At 33.7% G+C, this 22,342-nt stretch overlaps 1 pseudogene; it reads left to right on the top strand.

Moving 5' to 3' along the window:
* Nucleotides 1–778: 778 nt before the first annotated feature.
* Nucleotides 779–22,342, top strand: part of LOC131051808 (alpha pinene synthase, chloroplastic-like) — a 95,624-nt pseudogene continuing 74,060 nt past the window's right edge.

Genomic DNA, 22,342 nt, shown 5'->3' with positions numbered 1-22,342 from the left:
CACTTTGACAACCACAAAATTTGCACAGGTGATCCAATACTTATGCACAAATGTCCCACGAATGGTGCGCTATAGGTACCAGTACATTTGAACAATTCTTCTAATTACTAACTTTTTTTTAGCGTATGATGTTTTATTAGCAAAATCCAATCCACGGTTATTGAAACATGAATCCTCGAATTGCAACTCATCACCTCTATTTGTTCCCAAATGTATGTATGCTCGGGCTAAAAAATTGTTATTTGTTTGCATCCATTTGCCACCCATCCTTGGGGGATAAAACAAAAATGTAACCAAATGCCTTCTCTCCTGTCTCACTCACCTCGATCAACTAGTTAAGTGGGTGGGCCCATATTATTCTAAGGTAGTTGGGGGGTGGGCCCTAGCAACTCTGTATCTTCCCACCCATCTTCCCTCCCACCTCTCCAAGGTGGGTGACAAACAACAATAGCTTTTAATTATTCAATGTATTTGATTTAATTCATCTATCCAAATTTAGACTATTAATTAAATAAATCATATTTATTTAATTAAATCCCCCTTTCACATTTAATTAAATTCACATATAAATAAATCAATATTTATTTAAATATCTATCCAATGCAAGTTGCAACAAAATTGAAATAAATGAATTTTATTCCAATTAAAATCCTAAATTCATCCCACTTGCACTTGCTATTATAAAAATGGGAAAATTTGGATCCTTATTTTGTACCACTCTATCATTTTTCTCTATAAAAAAGATTTCTCTTGCAGTAAGGATTTATTGTAATAAGCAATGGCTCTCTTCTCCATTTTCCCTTGTAATTTGAGCTTGTGTCACACTCTCAAACTTAATCACCCTGCCCACCTTTGCACTAGTAAAGCAGTGCCATTTTTAGTACGAAGGAAGAAGCTTAATCAGGCCTTAACTAAAGCTGAAATCCCTTTGCATCGCACTGGCAACCATCATCCCAACTTGTGGAGTGATGATTTTATACAGTCTCTTCCAAAGCATTCTTATGAGGCAGCCAAAGTAACTTCTATGGCCTATTACAGTATTTTTGTTTTGTTAAATAATAAATTTTGAATGCTTTCTATCAATAATGGGTAGAATGTTCATAGTAGAGAGATTATTAAGAAACTATTGATTCAAGAGATTATAAGAACTTTTTACAAAATTAACACGTAAAGAATATTGTTATTGGAATTTTACAAGTTCCTTTTTATGCTGAACGTTGTGGGAGTCTTATTAGCGAGATCAAAGACATGTTCCACTCATGTGCAGAAAATGTTTCCCCACTTCTTGTCCTGGTCGATAATGTGGAACGTCTTGGAATAGATCGACATTTTCAAAATAAAATCAAACAAGCCCTTGATTTTATTTACAGGTTTGTTTTTGATTAATTAAGTAGAAAGTTTGAAAGGCTCCTAACCCTTATAAGATCATCTATATGCCATCAACAATGTATATAACAGTTTGGGTGGTGTTGAGATTTTATTTACAGGTTTGTCTTAGAATGTCAGTTATTATTATAAACAATGTGTCATCAATATGTATATAATAGTTTGAATGGAATACAACAGGCATTTGGGTGAATGCCAAAGAGATCTCAACATCACAGCCTTGGGCTTTTAGATTCTTAGACTCCATAGATATTCTGTTTCTCCAGGTATAATCTTTGTTATAAATTTAAATACATAAAAAGTTCTGATTCTTGGGGTCACTTGATATTGGTATATATTTGCTAACACGACTGTGGAAAATATAATGGGAGGAATGTTGGGAGCCTTTAGAACAGCAAATGGGCAGTTCTTGTGTTCCACTGTTCAAACAGAGGAGGATAAAATAAGGGGTATTCTAAATTTGTTTCGAGCTTCACATATTGCTTTTCCTGGGGAGAAAATTTTGGATGAGGCTAAACAATTCTCTACTACATATTTAAATCAAGCTATGCAGAATAGTGGGATCAGCTCCAACCTTTTACAAGAGGTAAGTTTAACAGGACTAGAAGATTGACACATTCTTTAACCATAAGTTTTGTTCATTACTTAAATATATCATAAGAAATCCTTTGTTTATATTGTAATAAGAACATTGTTATATGCAGATATCATTCAATCTAGAGTATGGGTGGTACAGCAATCTACCGAGATTGGAAGCAAGGAAATATATTCAAATCTATGGACAAAACAAGTCGTGGGTCAGGTAGTGGAAACACCTTTCATAGTATTACATAAATGTATTTCCATTCGTGGCTTTGCAACGTCATTTTACCTTTGAATTAAAAGTACATGTATATTTAAAAAAAATTGATGATTGCCTTTTTAGGACGGTCGGTAACGAGAAACTTTTATCTTTAGCTAAAATGGACTTCAACGCGATTCAGTCACTGCATCAGCAAGAGCTTAAAACTTACTCTAACTGAGTTATTCCAATGAGATATTAGGTTTTATGATTATATTGTATAACATATTTAATTTAATTTTTTCTTTTTTAATACTCTTTAAGAGTTTTTTTGTTTGAGAAAAAGTTAATTAGTAATTTTTGTTTTTTGGTATTTAAGTTTTTAAGTGGTATATTTTTAAATATTGTATTTCAGATGGTGGAGGGAGTCTGGTTTGTCAGAATTGGAATTTGCTCGCCATCGTCATGTAGAATTTTTTTTTTCTGGCATGCGCAATTTGTGAGGATGAAAGGTATTCAACATTTAGATATGGTCTAGTAAAGCTTTGTGCAATTGCAACTTATATAGATGATATATACGACACATATGGAACATTTGACGAAGTGAAACTCCTCACAGAGGCTATCAAGAAGTAAGTGGTAAAATCATAGCTTGTATAGTTATACCTAATAATTTATCTATAGAGGATTGTGATAATAATCCTCCATGTGTTTCTTAGGTGGGATCCAACATCTATAGACCATCTTCCTGAATATATGCAGATTCTGTATCTGGCATTGCATGAGACAGTCAATGAAATGCATCAGGAAGTGGAAAAGATTCAAGGCCGAGATACTCTCATTCCCTCTAGAGATGTTGTATGGATATATTTTTTTATTATTTTAGAATTAGATTTATCTTTCATTAAAAACAAAATACTTTAACTACCTTATAAATACACATAGTACATCATCAATACTTTTCAATCTCATTTTTTAAAAGAGGAAACACAAAATGTTATTTTAATTTAATATTTTTTCACATGCTTCATAATGTTAGAACTTAACATATATATAAAATATATGATTTTAAATCATAGAGTCCTATTAGTTCAAATGTTTTACACCATATTGGTAAAACTTGATGCTTGATTTCATATTTAATAAATTTTAGTTTTATCAAATATTTTAATTAATCTTTTTTTTTGTATGTGAAATATTTTATTCATCTATTTTATTTTTCTTATTTTGTTACATAATTTGTTTCAACTATACATCTTAATTTTATTAAGTATAAAATTAATAATTAGCTTTAGAAGAATAAAAAGATTAATAACCTTGTGTTGTTGATTTATTTTTTTTTAAAAGTATCCTTATGTATATAGAATTCTTTAATTGTTGTCTAATCTTTCTTAGATTTATTATATCAATTTTTTTAAAAAAATTATTAAAAAGTGTTTGGGGATCTCTATTAGTGCTTTTATAGTTTATGTTATTATTTTTCATAATATTATATAATTTATTTAATACTTTGAAATCGTTTTGTGATAGTTTTATACTTTAATGAGTTATTTATCTTTTAACACTTATAATGGGGCTAAATTCAATTTTTAATTTTTTAATAAAATAAAATGTAATTCAAATAAAGATATAGAAAATCATGTAATTCAAATCCTCATTGAACCTATAAACATGTAACCTTTTAATATAGTTTAACAATGTCTACATTGATATGAGTTACTCTTTCATTGAACTATGAGATAATTTACAATGTAGTTGAATTTTTAATTTTATAAATTAATGAGAGTTCCTTTCTAATGTTAGTCTATATAATGGTTCTAAGGAGTATTTCATGGTTGCACATGACAATTTAATAGTATCCTTAAAATTAAGAAAATAAATGTTGGCTGATTATATTAAAGATTATGTAATGTTTTATGCAATTAATATCATGTAGAAAAATATTTTGATGGAATATATTGGAATATTAAAAATATCATATTGAGTCATTTTAGTAACCATTATCATTGTATAATTTGGTTTAAATTTTAATTGATTTCTATAACTCCCACCTTTAAGAGAATAAAATCCATTTTATCTAAATCTAGCATTGTTAAATAGATGAAAAATTAAGCATAAGATAACTTACTTTTAATAATTAATTAAGAGGATACGGGAATTAATAATTTAAAAAATCTAATTAAGTACTAAATAAAAAGGGATTTTTTCTTAATCTTTGAGAGTTATGATAAAAATTAATTGTTGTCCTTGCTTAGAATTTTAATAACTTATAATGGTACACCATATACTATCTACAACACCTAGATCACATCAATCTTATTAGATTGGTAGCAAAGAAATATGTTCAAATATACAAAGAAAACAAATTGTGGAGCAAGTACTTGCAACACCTTTTATAGTATTACATAAATATTTTCTCCATTCATGGGTTTGAAAGCGCATTTTACCTTTGAACTAAAAATCTGTATATTTCAAAACTAAGATAAATGGACTTCAATGCGATCCAATCATTGTGTTGGTGTAATTATTTATTCATCTTGGATATAATTACACTATACTTAAAATTACTTAGGTACATGCATAACATTATAGTTTGCATATGAGACACTTAGGGAGATGCGCATACATTGGGAGTGTGTATGTAGGAGAATTTCCACCTATTATGGTGTGACCTTGTTATTACTTTATCATATCCACTTATTGTGGAGTGATAATTCCACCTTCGATGGGTGATCCACCTCATGTGGAATATTTTACTATTTCTCCTACCTACCCTTGCATCTCATTGAGCCACATGTAACCATTTTGTTCTCTCTTGTCTCTTAGACTTGTCTTTATAAGCAGGCTCTTGTAATGATCAAGTTGATCTCTTTTGCATTATTGGTGAGAATATAGTTTATTATTGTCACATATTTTATCTCTCTTGTTATTGTTCTATCTATTAGTCTCTTTGATCTTTCTTTCTTCAAGCATAATCTCACATGGTATCAGAGTGGTTGGAGCACCATTGCATAGCCTTTGGAGAGATTTTATTGTATCTTTGAATGAGGTCAAGAGGTAGATCTAAGCAACAACATCTTATAGAGGTGTCATAGACGAGATCCAACCTCACTATTATGTCCAAGAAGCCGATTCCATAAATTTTGACTATAAATACACCTATATTTAGATGATATTGTTTTTGCAAAAAAAAAAAAATAGTTGGAGGGCCATTAGACCCCCTCCCCAACAACAACTTGCAGAATTTCATTTTTGGTTAAATTATCCATTTTCTACAAAATATTATCAAAATTTTGCAACATTATATGTTCTTGGTGAAAATTTTTGTTGGGAGTAGACTTTTAATTGTCAAATCTGTGCCAGGGACAGTATTTTTGTCTCAGATCTGCATCCTTTTGTTCACTCCTTGTATAATTTTCTATTGACAGCAATATTTGTTGGTATTTTGGTATGGTTTTGTCATTGATGTCAACACCTACTAAAACACTAGCACTTTGGTGATCCAGCAACATTCACCGGCAAGCAAGTAACTATTGTACAGTTACTGGTATATGGTTCACCGGTAGGATATAATGTTCACCAGCACTTGGAATGATATGGAAAACACTTGCTAATGTTGAAGACATCATGTGGACACTTTGTTTTGAAGAATAAATCATTGGTATATTCATATTTGTGTATTTGCCTTTACCGGCAAATAGGTCCAGGGTTACCTAGGGTTACACCGGTAGGTTTATCTTTTCTAGATCAACATGGCATGCTATGGAGATGATTTAATATTGGTGTAAATGCATTAAGCCCACATGTTTAGTCGGTTATTGCATCAGATATTATATTGTTTGTAAAATGTTTTATTGTAATATCTTGTAGAGTCGACCTACTAAAATTGGTCTTAGGTTATGGTATAAATGTAAGATCTTATTTGTAAGATCGAATGTGGAATGTGAAAAAGAATTGTGTGAAGGTATATGCGAGATTAAGAAGAGGTATACATGAAGACATCATTTGAAGGTGAAGCTAGGTTTTTATGAAAGCATATCAGCATTACACTGGTACTGAATCCAACATATGAAGATGCTATTCTGTGTAGTACATTCTTATTGGATTTAACCATCCAACTGTAGTCAGTGTGACTCCCATTTTTGTGATTGAGCAGTGAGCTCTAGGCTGTTGGCCTTTCTGCATGTGTAGACCCCATTTATGTACACTTACTATCTGCAATAGTATCATCTGATTGTGGGTAAGGTTTCCCACCATGGTTTTTCCCCTTATAGGGTTTCCATGTACAAATATTGGTGATATGTGTTGTGGATGACTTTATGTTTATGTTTCATGCATTAATCTTTACCAGTATAGCAATTTACTGTTAACATTGTCTATCGGCACACTTAACTAGTTTACCGGTATTAAGCATTAAGTTGGTTAAGTGGTTTTTGGTTTGAATTTATTAGACAACTGATTCACCCCCCCCTCAGTTGTCTCCGGGACCTAACAATATTCATTCTCTATGGCTTGATTTAAGATAGGGTCAATTCACAATAATTGGATTCACAGCGAAGCTCCAATCTGATTTGGTCAATTTGTTTGGATCGACTTTGGCTGGGCTTAATCAACTCATCAACTAATCTTTATTTGATGCTACAAACTATATTTGGCTTCATAAAGACTTAGTGCATGCCCTTTCCATGGTGCTTATGTGCATCTTTTTTTATCGATTGTTGGTGGCTTGTAAGCTGTCGTGGGCCATTAGCATTGATTGGATCCTCATATTAGCTATGTCGGCGAATATATTTTTTTCTCGATTGGTGCTTACTAATTGGACTCTATCATTTTTGTTGAGATCTGTCTTTGGTAGCATGGTGGATTATGCACATTATTCTCTTGGTGGAAGTTTGTTTTTGTCATATTCGTGGCGGCCATCAACTTCGGCACTTCTCGTGGAGTTGTCCATTTCCATTTGCGGCAAATGGCTTGTATGTATGTGTCCCAATACCACAGTGTATGTTAGTCAATCTCCATTATTTGCAGATTTTTTTAAATGGCTACGTACTGTTTGTGTGCATCTTTTGATTTTGAAGTGAGGAGAAAAGCTTAGTGGGCCCCCCTCCCCACTTATTTCTTTTTAAATTTTTGAAAACCTTTTAAATTTTTCTAGAAAAAGAAGGATTTTTTTATTAGCATTAGATATAGATTCAGATCACAAAATATTTTATGCTGACGTCATTATTTGAAAAAGAATTTTTTGCTCCCTCTCCATTTGCATTTTTCGTCTAATAGGCGATTTTTAAATGGCGATATCTCAAGCTCAAAACCTCTTTTTTAGTGTATTTTTTTTTATTTGGGCTAATTTTTTGTTCTCTTCGCAGTAGTGGTGTTATTTTCTATTTTGGGTGGACAGATTTTTCAAAAAATTCAATTTTTGATGATTGTACCTGTCCAATCCCCATTTCTGCAACTTTCAAGGCTCCATTCAGGCTCATACGAACTCCTTTTCAAGTGTCGTATTTTTTTTAAGGTGTATTATTTTTTGTCTACTTTCATAATCTACTATCAGTTTGTAGTGATTTTGAGTAGAAATTGTACTTTCATCTTATGGTCTTTTTTGGCCAATTTGGCACTTGTATTGCATAGATCTATCCTTTTGGACTTTTGCATTATATTTCTTAGCCTATTGGGACAATTTGTAAAACAAAATCAGAAGTCTAATTTGTCATTATATGCAAGTGGCCTATTGTACACACACTACATATAAAGTGCCAGAATCATCATTTTTTATGTTTTTTTTGGGGGTGGGGGGGGGGGGGGTACTTTCATTGAACGAATTTGGGGGGTGTCTCTTGTTCTCTTATTATCTTCTATTATTTAATTTTGATGCTATGGGTTCTCCTAAGTTTCCTCTCTTAACTCCACATAGTTATGCTACTTGGAAAATTGGTGCATGGAGTAAACTAATGGAAAAAGGATTAACTCATTACATTGATGGAATTATTGTTGCTCCATCTGATCCTAAGGTTGATCCCAATGGTCACTTCGATTGGGTCACTAAGAAAATCATGGAAATTGGTACCTTAAGAAAGTATGTATCAAAGGGTCTCATCTTTCATATTGAAAAATGTACTTTAATTAAGGATGTTTGGCAAAAGTTTCAAGAATTGTATGGACAAGTTGATGAGATTAGGGGATATCAAATTGAGAGTGATCTCACCATGTTAGATCCCAATAAATTTGATGCAATACAATATTTTGTCACTAAGGCAAATGAGTTGAGGGCACAACTCAAAGATTGTGGCATTGATAAGAAGGATACTCAATTGATCTACAATTTGATGGGCAAGCTTCCACAAGAATATGTAGCAATTGTTTCTAGTTTACAAACCCATAGGATAACAATGGGTTCAAGCTACAAAATGCCTACATTTGATGCTTTCGTAGATATATTGATGATGGAACAAACTAAGTTGATAAGCATGGGCATTCTTAAGACTTCTAAGTCTCAAGCATATGTGGAAATTCAAGGAAACAAAGGAAATCAAGGAAAGGAGAACTCAAACAAGAAGAAATGGCAATAAAATCCTAAGGAAAAAGCACCACCTTCTCCATAACAAGGGGATTCATGCTCTTCCAAGACGGACTATTCACCAAAGAAGGAGAGACCAACTTGTGCCTATTGTAAAAAAGTTGGTCATGAGGAGTGTCATTTCCATTCTAATAAGATTGATGAGCTCCTCCATATCCTCAAAAACAACAACATAGATTTTCCTAATTCCTACAAGAAGGAGGATTCATCACCTTCCACTTCCTCACAATAAAAAGGGAAAGGACAAGCATTTATGGTAGGAACAAGTGGGAAGACTCTCTCTTTTCGGACAAGAAAAGGACAATCTCTTTTTGCTACTACAAATCATGATTTAGGGAGATGGATTCTAGATATAGGGTCTTCTCATCATATGGCATCTTGACAGTCTATGTTCTCTTCATTTGAGACTTGTACCATGCCAAATATTTTGATGGGAAGTCATACATACATGGATGTGATTTGGAAAGGATCTATTACCATTGGGGATAAATCCTTCAATGATGTGTTATGTGTACCCCATTTGACAAACAATCTTCTTTCCATCTATCAAATCACTCATGGGGCAACATGCAAAATTGTGGAGTTCACACATGATTCAGTTATCATTAGAGACTTGGAGACAAGAGCTATTATTTCTAGATGGGTGGTGGATCATGCATCTCGGTTGTATTCCTTTGTAGATTTTATTCTTGTTGATGAGGATGATTCTTCACATGTTGATCACACTTCTTGTGATGATTCAGATATCAAGGAGAACTTTGGCTACTTGAAATTGGGTATTCTAACATGTGAACCCATTCTTGAGCCTTGCATTTCATCTCCTCCTATTGATATCACATCACCTCTTGCACCTGATGATGCAAATATTGCAATCATTTTTCCTTCTTGTGATTCATTGCAGTAGGGTATATCTTGTCTTCCAACTTCAGTTTCTTGGGATGAGTACTTGACAAACATTGCAGGTTTGTTTGTGGAGTCTTCAATTGTTGCAAGGGAAAACTTTGACCCTCTTGTTCATTCTCTACATGATCATTCTTTCGAGGTTGACATGATTGTGGATTCTTATCTATAGCAGTTGGAGGAGGTCTCTTTATATTTAGAGCAGACATGTGAGTCTTTGGATCATGTTCTACATTCATCTCCACTATATCTTGGAGTGCCTTTTTCAGTAGTGTGGATTAGTTCACCACCTTTGGAGGGGGTAACTTTTAGCATTGACATGGGGATACTTGAGCACTTTTTAAAGACTTCAATCATCATGAGTTTATTTCCTACATCTTCCCTTCATGATTGGGGAGACTTCATGGATACACCTTTGGTTTTGTTTCTTCCTAAGGGAAGGAATGTTGCTCGACGTTCATGGGGCAATTTCTTCATTCAACTTTGAGCTTCTACCATTGTTATAGATTCTACATTGAGGGGGGGCTACTTAGTCTCTCTTCTTCTCTCATATGGGGGGGAATTTTTCCTCACATGGGCTTTTGTCATTCACATACTTATTTGAGAGTTTTTTGTATAGTTTTCATCTCTCTTTTGGGGGAGGTTTTTTTCCCATTGGGTTTTTCTCTCTTTCCCCACTTTATGGGAGATTGCATTTGCATTTGTACATGGGTACCTAACATGGCCTTTTAGCCAAGACCCATCTTGCATTGATTAGTTGCATTGTAGACTTAAGTGCATTCCCCTAAGTTGCACTTAAGGGGGGATGTTGGTGTAATTATTTATTCATCTTGGATATAATTACACTTTACTTAAGTTTACTTAGGTATATGCATAACATTGTATTTTGCATATGAGACACTTAGGGAGATGTGCATACATTGGGAGTGTGTATGTAGGAGAATTACCACCTTTTATGGTGTGATCTTGTTATTACTTTATCATATCCACTTATTGTGGAGTGATAATTCCACATTTAGTGGGTTATCCATCTCATGTGGAATATTTTATTATTTCTCCTACCTACCCTTACCTACCCTTACATCTCATTGAGCCACATGTCATCATTGTGTTCTCTCTTGTCTCTTAGCCTCACCTTTATAAGAAGGCTCTTGTAATGATCCAGTTGACCTCTTTGCATTATTGATGAGAATACAGTTTATTCTTGTCACATATTTTATCTCTCTTGTTATTGTTCTATCTATTGGTCTCTTTGATCTTGGTTTCTTCAAGCATAATCTCACACATTGCATTAGCAAGAGCTTAAAATTTATTCTAGGTGAGTTATGTGAGTTAGATATTTGATTTCATAGTAATACCAAATAATACATCTTTACGGATTATGATAATAATCTTTTATTTGTCTCTTAGGTGGGTTCTAGCATCTGTTGGCAATTGACATTCATTGGAATCATATGTTGTCATTTATGGCAACAAGATTCTATTGAAGGCATATACCGGCATTTGGAGGCATACAAAGGCAGATACCAACATTGAGTATTCAAGGTCATCACGGGCACCAACACCAGTACCGACATCAAACATTTCAGTGAAGCTGACATCATTCTGTATCTGAAATATTTTATTATAAAATCATTTTGTAATTATTGTGTAAGACCAACATTGAATATCTCTTGTATTGTAAGCCGACATAAAAAAAATTGATTGTAAGGGTATATAAGTCAGTCTGTTAGGTCATTTTGAAGAGGAGACAATAGGACAATGTATGTGACATGGTAGCAAAACTGTGCGATGCGAAGGATATGTATAAAGGTCCTTTTATATGCAAATGTAATATCATGCTATGATTAGTAGATAGTTTGTAAAGCATTCTTGGAGGAAGAGGAGATATCGGTAGAAGGTTTAGGGTTTATGAACTAGTACAGAATAGAGATTTAACAGGAACTATTTATGGCATTGCAGATGCATTTTGTGAGTTCACCAATACTGTCTTATTTCAGCAGAAGCTTGTAGTCAATGAGACTCTTTTGTGTTGAGCAGTGTGCTCTAGGTAGTGTGCCTTCCTGCATGTGCAGGCCCCCATGCTATGTAATATCTTTCATATGGTCATTGAATTGATATTGTGGGTAACAAATCCCACCGTGGTTTTTCCTCTTTGAGGTTTTCCACGTATAAATTCAGTGTGTTATGGTGTTCATTCATGTGGTTGGTTTATTTACTTCATGTTATATGTTTCTTCATTTACCAGTTTATATGTGTATGTTATAAAATGTTAAAACCTTGTGTTACCGGCAGAACACTAATTCACCCCCTCCCCCCTCTCAGTGTTCTTGGGTTCATTGTATTCCAACAATTGGTATCAGAGCTTGGTACCTCAGAGGAAGTTTAATAGCTTGAGGAAGATCCTGAAACTGGAATCATTGAACATGGCTATGGAGAAGCAACTTGAGATGGTACTTGAGGACTATGATGCTGAAAGGATGAAGAACTTGAAACTACAAGATGAATTGAATTTTGCTAATGAATTCATTTTTATTCTGCAAGAAAGGTTATCATCAACTCAAGCTAAGAGAAAGGAACTTTTGCAAAACTAGGATGATGAAGAGAAAAATGCACTTAAGGAACAATGTCAGAAGCTAAGTCAAGATAACATGCTCATGAAGAATGAAATGCAAGACCTAACTATGAGGCTATCAAAAGATATTGAGGATAGAAATAAGAAAGAAAGAAAATCTTGTTATATCTTTGAAAAACAAATTTGATGAATGTGGCAGATTGACTCATGAGAATAATCTATTGAGAACTGATTTGGTACACTCCCAGAATAATGAACAAGATCTTGAAAGACAAATAACTACTCTGAGAGATTATCTGACTACTGTAAGTGAGTATAAAGAAAAAACCAGGATTAGTGTTGCATAGTTGGATGATTTATTGAAAAGAAAAAGGCAGAGTGAAGATTCTAGAGGACTTGGATTTGTACAACGTGAAAGCTCTGGTACTGCAAATGAAGATCAGACAACCAGTATTCAAAACTCATCAAACCAGAGGAAACCAGTAAGGCTATCTAATGCTTACAAATTCAATGGTATATGTTTTGTTTGTAATAAATTTGGGCATATGGCTAGACAATGTAGAAATAGAGCAAATCAAAACTACAATTCAGTTCCCGGTCAATGCACAAATTGCAAGAAATATGGTCATAATCTAGAAGATTGGAGAATGAACGTCAAATGTCATGCATGTGGAAAGTTTTGTCATTTGGCTAATCAAAGTAGGTCAAGGAATGACATCGGATATGTCAAAGCAATTCAAAAGAACAATGTTAAAATAGGTCATATTGCTAAATACTACAGAAGCAAGACTACACCGATTAACAATAATAAAGCAAATGAGAAAGGAAAGCAGAAGGTAGATGAAATACAACAAGATCACACCAAGAGATGGGTTAGAAAATCTGAAGAACCAAGTGGAGATGCAACTACTCCGGTAACTGCACCTGTAACTCCACCGGTAGAACAAAGCATTCCTTCACCGGTAAGAAATTCAACTGGTAACTGAGGCATACACCTTAGGGGTTGGCAAATTCATTGAAAATCTTGCATATTCCCTAGAAGAGATTTGGAATAGATCTGGAGAGTGGTATTAATCATTGATGGAAGTTTATCCAGCATAAAACTATGAAACTGGCATCCGGTAGGGCACATCGCTATGCATTTATGACAGAGATGAATTAGGGTTTACTCATTGATAAAAAGGGAAAATGGACTCATTTTCACTCACCCAGCACTCGACCAAACTAGAGTGAAGAAAAGGATCATAGGCGATCAAGAGCTAGCAAAGGCATTCCAAAGAATTTCCTGCAGTCTAAGTAATCAAAACCCTTCAACCGACGACTATTATCCAAGTATTTCTTTCAAATGACATCTGAATCATCATCTGCTCTTGCTTTCATTCTGAATCTCATTGTTATTGAGGTCAAGGATAGGCTTAGGCCTGCTTTCAAGGAAGTTCCCCAAATTGCTATGAAGGAAGATTCTACTGGCGCATTTTCGAGGGTTCCCGATGGTGTGGTCTATGTAGAAGATGCCATGGCCTATATTCACTGCACCTTGGAGGATTTAGAAACTGAGGAAATCAAGGGGATGTATCAATCTGTGATACTAGGCATCTTTGATACAATCAAACCAAAATATCAAATCATTGAGGATCTAGGGTTAATCAAAATCCTGTATATTCTGGAATTCAAGGATGAAGTGATCAGATATGTTATGAGCAAGGTCCATAATGAATTCATCTGGTTGGATCAGCCCCACATGATTACCAAAAAAGCTATTCAAGCAGACACCAACTTACCTAAAGTTGGACAGGAACCAGGAAAGAAGATCTCCACCACTACGGTTGAGAACCTCACTGTGCAACCCATGATGGAAGATCTATGAGGATCAACACCATCAAAGACACCAATGTGAAATTTTCCAGCATGATAATCAGCTATAAGGTAACTCAATCAAGTCAATTGAACTCTATTGCCAGTTCTTGCATCCATGTTGCTTATCAAATGATAAAGAATAATGAAAAGTATGATTTGTGTGAATGGTTGAAGAGTGAGTTAATGATTAATCTTGGCAAGATCAAATGGGTTAAGAAAGGAACTTTTAGGTTTGGGAATCTTACTGTCTGCTTGATGTTATACTTCATGAATGAGCTACCAGGTTTAGAAAAGAAGTGTTGGGATCATGACATGCTGGTAGGTATGTAGATCAAAGAAGCAATCACCGGTCTTGGTAGTAATAGGGATGAGAAGCTATGGTGCTACTTCAAAACTTTTCAAGAAAATATGAGAATGAGGGAGAGAATTTCCAAACACATTGTGGAGAAAGACTCCACTGATATTTTCTTAATAGTAAAAATAGATGAGACACTGATGGAACTAGTGGAACCTAGAACTATATGGGTCACTAAATTGGGTTATGAGGTAGATGACAACATATTGGAATTATATGCTAAAATGTTGATTGATGCTCCTTTGGATGATAAGGCTGAACACTTTGGCACTGTAGAGGAGAAGGCTTTTGAAGTTAAAACTAGTTTCAACAAGAAAAAAAGAGAAAAGAATCTCTAGACAAAATGTCTACATTTGTTCAGGATGTAATGCACATGATAGATACAAAACTAGGTTCTAGATCTAAACCGGTAGATCAACCAGTAGAAGCTAGTGCTCCTGAGGTGAAGAATCCTAAGACTTTCACTTCTTCTATCACTTTTGATTATGATCTAGAGTATAATAAACCTCTTACATTCAGAATGGTATAGAGGAAGAAAGCTGACAAGCCTCCGGTAGAGGAGAAGAAGGTGGAACCAAGGAGGAAGCTAGTTAGAAAGGTAACAACTACACCCACACCTCTGACAAAGAAGAGGCAGCCTTCTCCATCCGCTCCTACAACCCCCAAAAAGAAGAAAAAGAGTGTGATAGATGAAACAATTGAATCTGGTAACGTTACCATCATTCCCCCAATGACTTGTGCAAAATTGATTGATGAGATAACTAAAGATAGAATGTTGAAGAATGTGTCAAATTTCTATGAAGATTTAAAAGATAATGAGCAAAATGAAATAGAAGAAGCAATTTTGTTATATTTAGACATATATAAGAAGGCCTTGGTAGAGATTTTGAAGGAAATTCCCTTATCATTATACAATAAGTTAGATGCAAGGAGATTAGATGCAATTAGGAGAGACAAAGAAATCAAAGAAGTTGAACTTTTGAATATGTGTGGCTCTATAAATAATGAGAAAATGAAAAGATGTATAGATGTTGCTAATAGAACAATCTTTAGCTGCAAAACTCGACAAATAGGCCTAATGATGGGTAGAGTCAATGAGATAGTAAATGAGACCAGAGATGGTCGGACTAAGTTTTTCCAAAAGAATCCTGATTTTCTCACCTCTCAAGAAGAATTTTCTAAGGCAACAACTCCCACCATTCCGGATAAATCTAAAGGGAAAGGAATTTTGGAAAGTTCAGTTCAAATTTTGAGTGAACCAGTAGTTAAACCGAAAACTGATGAGAGTGTACAGACTAAACCAGCAGAGACTACATTTGTACAGTCTAAGAAAGGTAATATAGATATTGTACAGGTTACAGATAATATTGTGGATAATACTCCACCAGCACTAACTGATACTGCAACAAGTGGTGAATCCACCGGTGAATTAGAGGAGGAGAAAAGAGATTCACCGGCAGAGGATAAGGAAGATAAGTAAAAGGAGACTGAACCGATAGTAGTTTCCCCAACAAAACCTTTGGCAATTGACACTTCTCAAGTTGAGAAAAAATCAATTATAGAGATGAGTCCCACAAAGCTAATGATGATGGCTACTCAAAAGCTAATGAAGGAGGGATCTGCAGACAAAGGAATTATAGATCAATCAATAATAGTTTTGCATAAATTTATTCCTGATTGTATGATTGAAAATGAAGCAAGCCCTTCCGACAATCTTAAGGCACTAACAGAGCATATATCTAAAAAAATTTCAATCATTGTAGCAGATTTCTAACAAGAAGGCACTTGAAAGATTTACTTTGGCCAAGAAAGCTGCTTTTGACCAGATTATTGAGATAGAGAAGAGGAAAGTTGAAGAGAAACTTGTACTCATTGAAAATTCTTTGAAACAGTGTACTAACATCTACAGGGTTTGTTGTAATATACAAATCCTTACAGCTAATGTAGATCAAAGGTTAAAGGAATTACATGAAAATATAGCTAATATTGTTAATTCTTTTGATGGACTAACTTCACTTACAACTTCCATTGATGGACAAATTTTGACTTTGGAGAACCAAGTTTTTTCTTTTGAAAAGGAAAGAGACAAGATCATTCAGAGAGAAAGGAGTCTTAGAGGTTTGGTGAGTCCAAGATTGGATTCACTTGGTGTACATAAGAGGGAATGTATGGATATGCTTGCAAAGCCCACACCGCTAGAAGTCACTGAGAAAGAAACACTAGCACATTTACTAAGTGGACTTGTATCCATATCTGGAACACTCAAAACCGGCTGGGATACCTATGTACAGTTGCTAGAGAAAGCTTACCTAGAAATTTTGAGATTGGTCAAGCTCCGATAAAATAATCTGTAATTATTCTTTCACTGATCTTTGGCATTGATGCTAAAGGGGGAGTATATGTAAGTGAAAAATATGTATATAATCCTAAGGGGAGGATAGGCAGAGTATATTGCTAACAGGGTCAACCAGCTTAGGGGGAGCATGATTCATTTTTCAGTTGAACCAACAGGGAATCCATTTTTCAAATGAATGTTGCCATCAATGCCAAAGGGGGAGATTGTTGGAAATTGACACTCATTGGAATCATATGTTGTCATTTATGGCAACAAGATTCTATTGAAGGCATATACCGGCATTTAGAGGAATACATTGACAGATATCGGCATTGAGTATTCAGGGTCATCACTGACACCAGCACCTATACCGACATCTAGCATTTCAGTGAAGCCAACATCCGTCTGTATCCGAAATGTTTTAAATTGTAAAATTATTTTGTAATTGTGTAAGGCTGACATTGAATATCTTTTGTATCGTAAGCCGACATAATGCATATTGTTTGTAAGGGTATATAAGTCAGTCTGTTAGGTCATTTTGAAGAGGAGACAATAGGACAATGTATGTGACATGGTAGCAAAACTGTGTGATGCGAAGGATATGTATGAAGGTCCTTTTATATGCAAATGTAATATCATGCTATGATTAGTAGATAGTTTGTAAAGCATTCTTGGAGGAAGAGGAGATACCGGTAGAAGGTTCAGGGTTTATGAACCAGCACAGAACAAAGATATAACCAGAACTCTTTTTGGCATTGCAAATGCATTTTGTGAGTTCACCAGTACTGTCTTATTTCAGCAGAAGCTTGTAGTCAATGAGACTCTTTTGTGTTGAGCAGTGTGCTCTAGGCAGTGTGCCTTCCTACATGTGCAAGCCCCTATGCTATGTAATATCTTTTTATATGGCCAATGAATTGATATTGTGGGTAACAAATCCCACCGTGGTTTTTCCTCTTTGAGGTTTTCCACGTATAAATTCAGTGTATTATGGTGTTCATTCAAGTGGCTGGTTTATTTACTTCATGTTATATGTTTCTTCATTTACCGGTTTATATGTGTATGTTATAAAAAGGTTAAAATCACATGTTACCGACATAACACTAATTCACCTCCCCCCCCCCCCCCTCTCTCAGTGTTCTTGGGTTCATTGTATTCCAACAACATCTATATACCATATTCTTGAATATATGAACATTCTATATATGTCATTTTATGAGATAATCAATGAAATGGATTGAGAAGCTGAAAATATTCAACGTCAAGATGCTTTTATCCTCTCTAGAGATGTATGGATATGATTTTGTTATTTTACAATTATATTATCTTTCATAAAAAAAAATATTTAATTTAACCACCTTATAAATACAAGTACTACATCAGATATCAAATTTGTTCAACCCGATTTTTAAAAGAGAAAACATAAAATATTATTTTAACTTTATATTTTTTCACATGCTTCATAATGTTAGACCTAATCATATATTAAAAATATATGATTTTCAATCATAGAGGCATAATAATCTTAAAAGTTAAAGTATTTTATATCATGTTGATAAACTTAATGCTTGATTACATATTTTATATATTTTAATTTTACTAAATATTTTAATTAATCTTCTTCTCTACACATGAAATATTTTATTCGCCTATTATCTTTTTCTTATTTTGTCACATAATTTGCTTCAAACTATACATCCTAACTTTATTAACTATAGAATCAATACTTTGTTTTTCTAATAATAATTTTTTTAATAGGTTTCTATTGTTGATTTATTTACAAAAACATCATCCTTATGCATATAGGTTCATTTAATTATTGCCTAATCTTTCTTAAATTTATTATATCAATTAAAAATATATATATCAAAACTGTTTTGGGGATGTCTATTAGTTCTTGTATAGTTTATGTTATTATTTTTATCAAAATATTGCCTAACCAATTTAATACTTTAAAATTCTTTTGTGGTAGTTGTATACTTTAGTGTGTTATATATCTTTTAACACTATAAATGGGCCTAAACTTAGTTTTTAATAATTTACTATGTTTTCAATGTTTCTAATTTAAAACTTTTGCTTGTTTATGTAGTGGGAAGCTTATGCAAATGTCATGATGCAAGAAGTTGAGTGGCTTTCTACAAGTCACATACCAAATTTCGCAGAACAAATTGAGAATGGAACTATTAGTTGAGGGACTTGTGCAACTACATTGCAACCTATCTTATCGATAGATGAGAGTCTATCAGAAAATATTTTTCCAAAAATTGATTATCCACCAAGATTGAATGATATTTTATGCTTGAGCCTTAGATTAAGAGATAATATTAAATCCTTAAGGTATGTAATAAAATTATATTTTCAATATTAATATTATCCTATGTAAACTCATAAAAATTGAAATATTGAGTTTGATGTAAGCTCAATTTATATATTTAAATACCAATTTCAGTCATTGGTTATGAAGGGTGAGATAGATCGAGGAGAATTTTTTTTATTAGTAGTGTGTTACATGAGATATAATATAAGATCCATTAAAGAAGATGGATTATATTACATCAAGAATTTATTAGATGAATAACTTGTTGACATTTCATGCCCCATATACACCTATTAGTGATAACCGGTCTGAGACTATAGAGGGCTAGGTCTGAGCCTTTACACCTTAACCCTAAGCCCTTAGCCTTCTCTTTTTGGCCTACATTCTTTTTTTTTGTGTTGATTCGCTCTCACAGTCTCCCGCCACTTAAGTCACAACTTAAGCCTTCCCTATCATTGAGTTTATTGACCCAATACTTATCGCAATATCCACTTATCGATAACTTTTGTTTTTATCTTAAGTTTTCCTTCCTTGCATACCTGCAAGAGCTTATCTCTTAACATTTTGATCCCTACAAGTGGGAAGCGAAACCCTTATGTACCCATGGCTTGACCTTTATGCTTCACTTTTTAATGCCCCACATCCTCACAAGGGCTCTTTTCCTTCTCGCTAGCAATTTTGGGCTCACCATATGTGGTTATCTTTTGACTGCTCTATTCCCCTATGGTGATTAACTCCTTCACCATTAAGTGATTGAGGGCTCGTGGAGAGGTCAATAGTTCTGATCATTTGGCATCTTGTTGCTTCCCTTCCACCCTCATGAGCCTATTTGGTGAGTCCCATTCTATACTATGAGATAACGAGATATCATTGATCTAAATATCAACATGACCACATTTTAAAGTTTCATTATGGAGATCTCTCATCATTTATGTTGTTTGATCATGCACGAATTTTAACGATCAATGGCTAGCATTCAAATCTGAATGGTTAGGTGTGTTATCTCTATGTAGTTGATCATAATTCAATACTCAACTACCCCCAATGACTTTCTAATTGGATTCACCATCTAAACAATACCATTAATCCTCTTTCAACTCTACACATGCATTTTTAGGCGTTCTATGCCTCTTTATGACTTACAGACAACCTCTTTCCTCTAGCAGAGACACCATGGTCAAATCTCAAAGCCACCCAGATTGTATGGGCTCCTTCTCCTCTTCTGAAATGATTGTGGAACTTGAAGCTCCTTGTCTCATTCTTGATCTTCTCTCCCGTTGATGCATTGCCTCCTTCTCCCTATTTGCTGCAATCTCCTCAGTTGTCAGAACCTTCCTTTGCCTCTTCTTGTGTTGATTTGATCCCATGGCTACACCAAATTTTGAATTTGAATCGATCTCCTTACCAAATTGACAATAAGACAAACAAAGAGAATGATTAATCAAAACATTGTGTTTGCAAATCGTACATGTCAGGGAATGATTGAAAAATCATTCAATCATTGGGATTTGTGCTTGTGGGCCAGATTCTTGCCCAACGGATCTTTTCAGAAATGGGTGCCCGTTATTTAATGAAACAGGTGCCCGTTTTATAATCGGGTGCCCGTTTTTAAAAACGGGTGCCCGTTTGTTAAAACTAGGGGCGGGAAAAAACCCTTAGCATTTTTTTTTGCTTCGGGATAGGCTTGGTCCCACCAAGCTTATGCTTGGACCTCCAAAAAATGACTAAGGTAAAACGACATCAGATTTCTACCTTGGCCTAATTTTTTGAGGGTCTTTCTGATTGAATTTTTTGACGAAACGAAAACCCATTAGAGTTTTCAGTGTCTTGATTTCAGAAATGTAAATTTCATAGTGATAAGATTATTTTTACTATTTTTTTATTATTTATTAATCAAAAGTGGAACCTAAACCTAAAATACCAAGGTTCACTAAAACTTTAATAACTTTTTTGTTTTTAGGATTTTAGAAAAATAAATTATATGACATCAATCTACATACAATTCTTTTGAATATTTTTTAAAAAATTGAAAAATATGAAATTTTCATCAAATTATGGTGGTTGTACACCTGGTGTTTTGAAAATATACTTTATTGTTAGTTAAAAATTAATAAAAAAATAAGAAAAAATATTCTCATCAATATTTGGTGTCTTAGGTATCATTTTCCAAAAGGATTTGCAAAAATTCATTTATTTGCATCAAAAAAGGGTGGTCGTACACGTGTGGTATGGTCCTTAAACAGGCATTTTGAATTACTGATTTTTAAACATGCCTACTAAAAATGGATTTCTAGCATGTGGGTATTAAAATAAATTAAATATTTTAAAAGTAGACTCCAAGCACTACATTTTCTATTACTAAAGTTTTTTGAGATTCAATCTCTAAGTGCATCAAATTTTGACATCAATCGATAGAAAATTTGAAAAACAGATAAAACACTTCCACTTTTTGCCCAAAAGTGGGACTCAACTTCTTGCAGCCACCCATAAATCTTATTAAATTATATCTAATTTCACACTAGAAACTTTCAAAAACACATATACATCTAGTCCACATAATGTTTAGTCCATATATATATTGTCCAAAAAAATAAATGAACTAGTCCACATAATGTTTTTCATATATATAATGTGCCCAAAACAACATATATATAGTCCATGAAATATTTGCTAAGACATGTCAATAGTCCATAAATAAATACAAAGCATTGTTCAACATATACATGTACTGAAATTATATGTCAACGTGTGATAAGTAAAAGAAGAGATACCATCAGTAAAATGTAAGTCCTATTATCAAGAAAATCTAGTGTCATCTTCAATCCATGTGTACTAGATTGACCTACATCATGCTTAAATTATTAAAAATTAAATATTTTTTAAATAAGTGTGTGCACATGCCAATGACATAAGCTTGATAAATTTAGTAAACTTACCATATGCAAGTGCTCATCACCTCCAACAACTTGCTCAACATGTACTGTCTGCTTAGGACTTATGTCATCTTGTACAAGATAAGAAAAATATTCAGACACGTGTTTAGAATTTTGTAAAATTTATAATTCATTTATAATTTGATTAAATAATCAATATTTAAAATATTGTACATGAGGTTTCTCATCTCATCTATGAATATCCTGTGCACTTGGAGATCTAGGTGCACCCAAATCAAAACCAAAATTCGGAGTAGCTAACTCATGTACAAGGTCAATAAGGTGTGCATGAACAAATTAGATTAATAAATATATTGAAGTATGAACTT

The sequence above is a fragment of the Cryptomeria japonica genome, chromosome 1 (genome assembly GCF_030272615.1).
Source record: "Cryptomeria japonica chromosome 1, Sugi_1.0, whole genome shotgun sequence".
NCBI lineage: Eukaryota > Viridiplantae > Streptophyta > Pinopsida > Cupressales > Cupressaceae > Cryptomeria > Cryptomeria japonica.
Note: the sequence above shows the minus strand (reverse complement) of the source record. Positions and strands in the feature narration are given on the sequence as shown.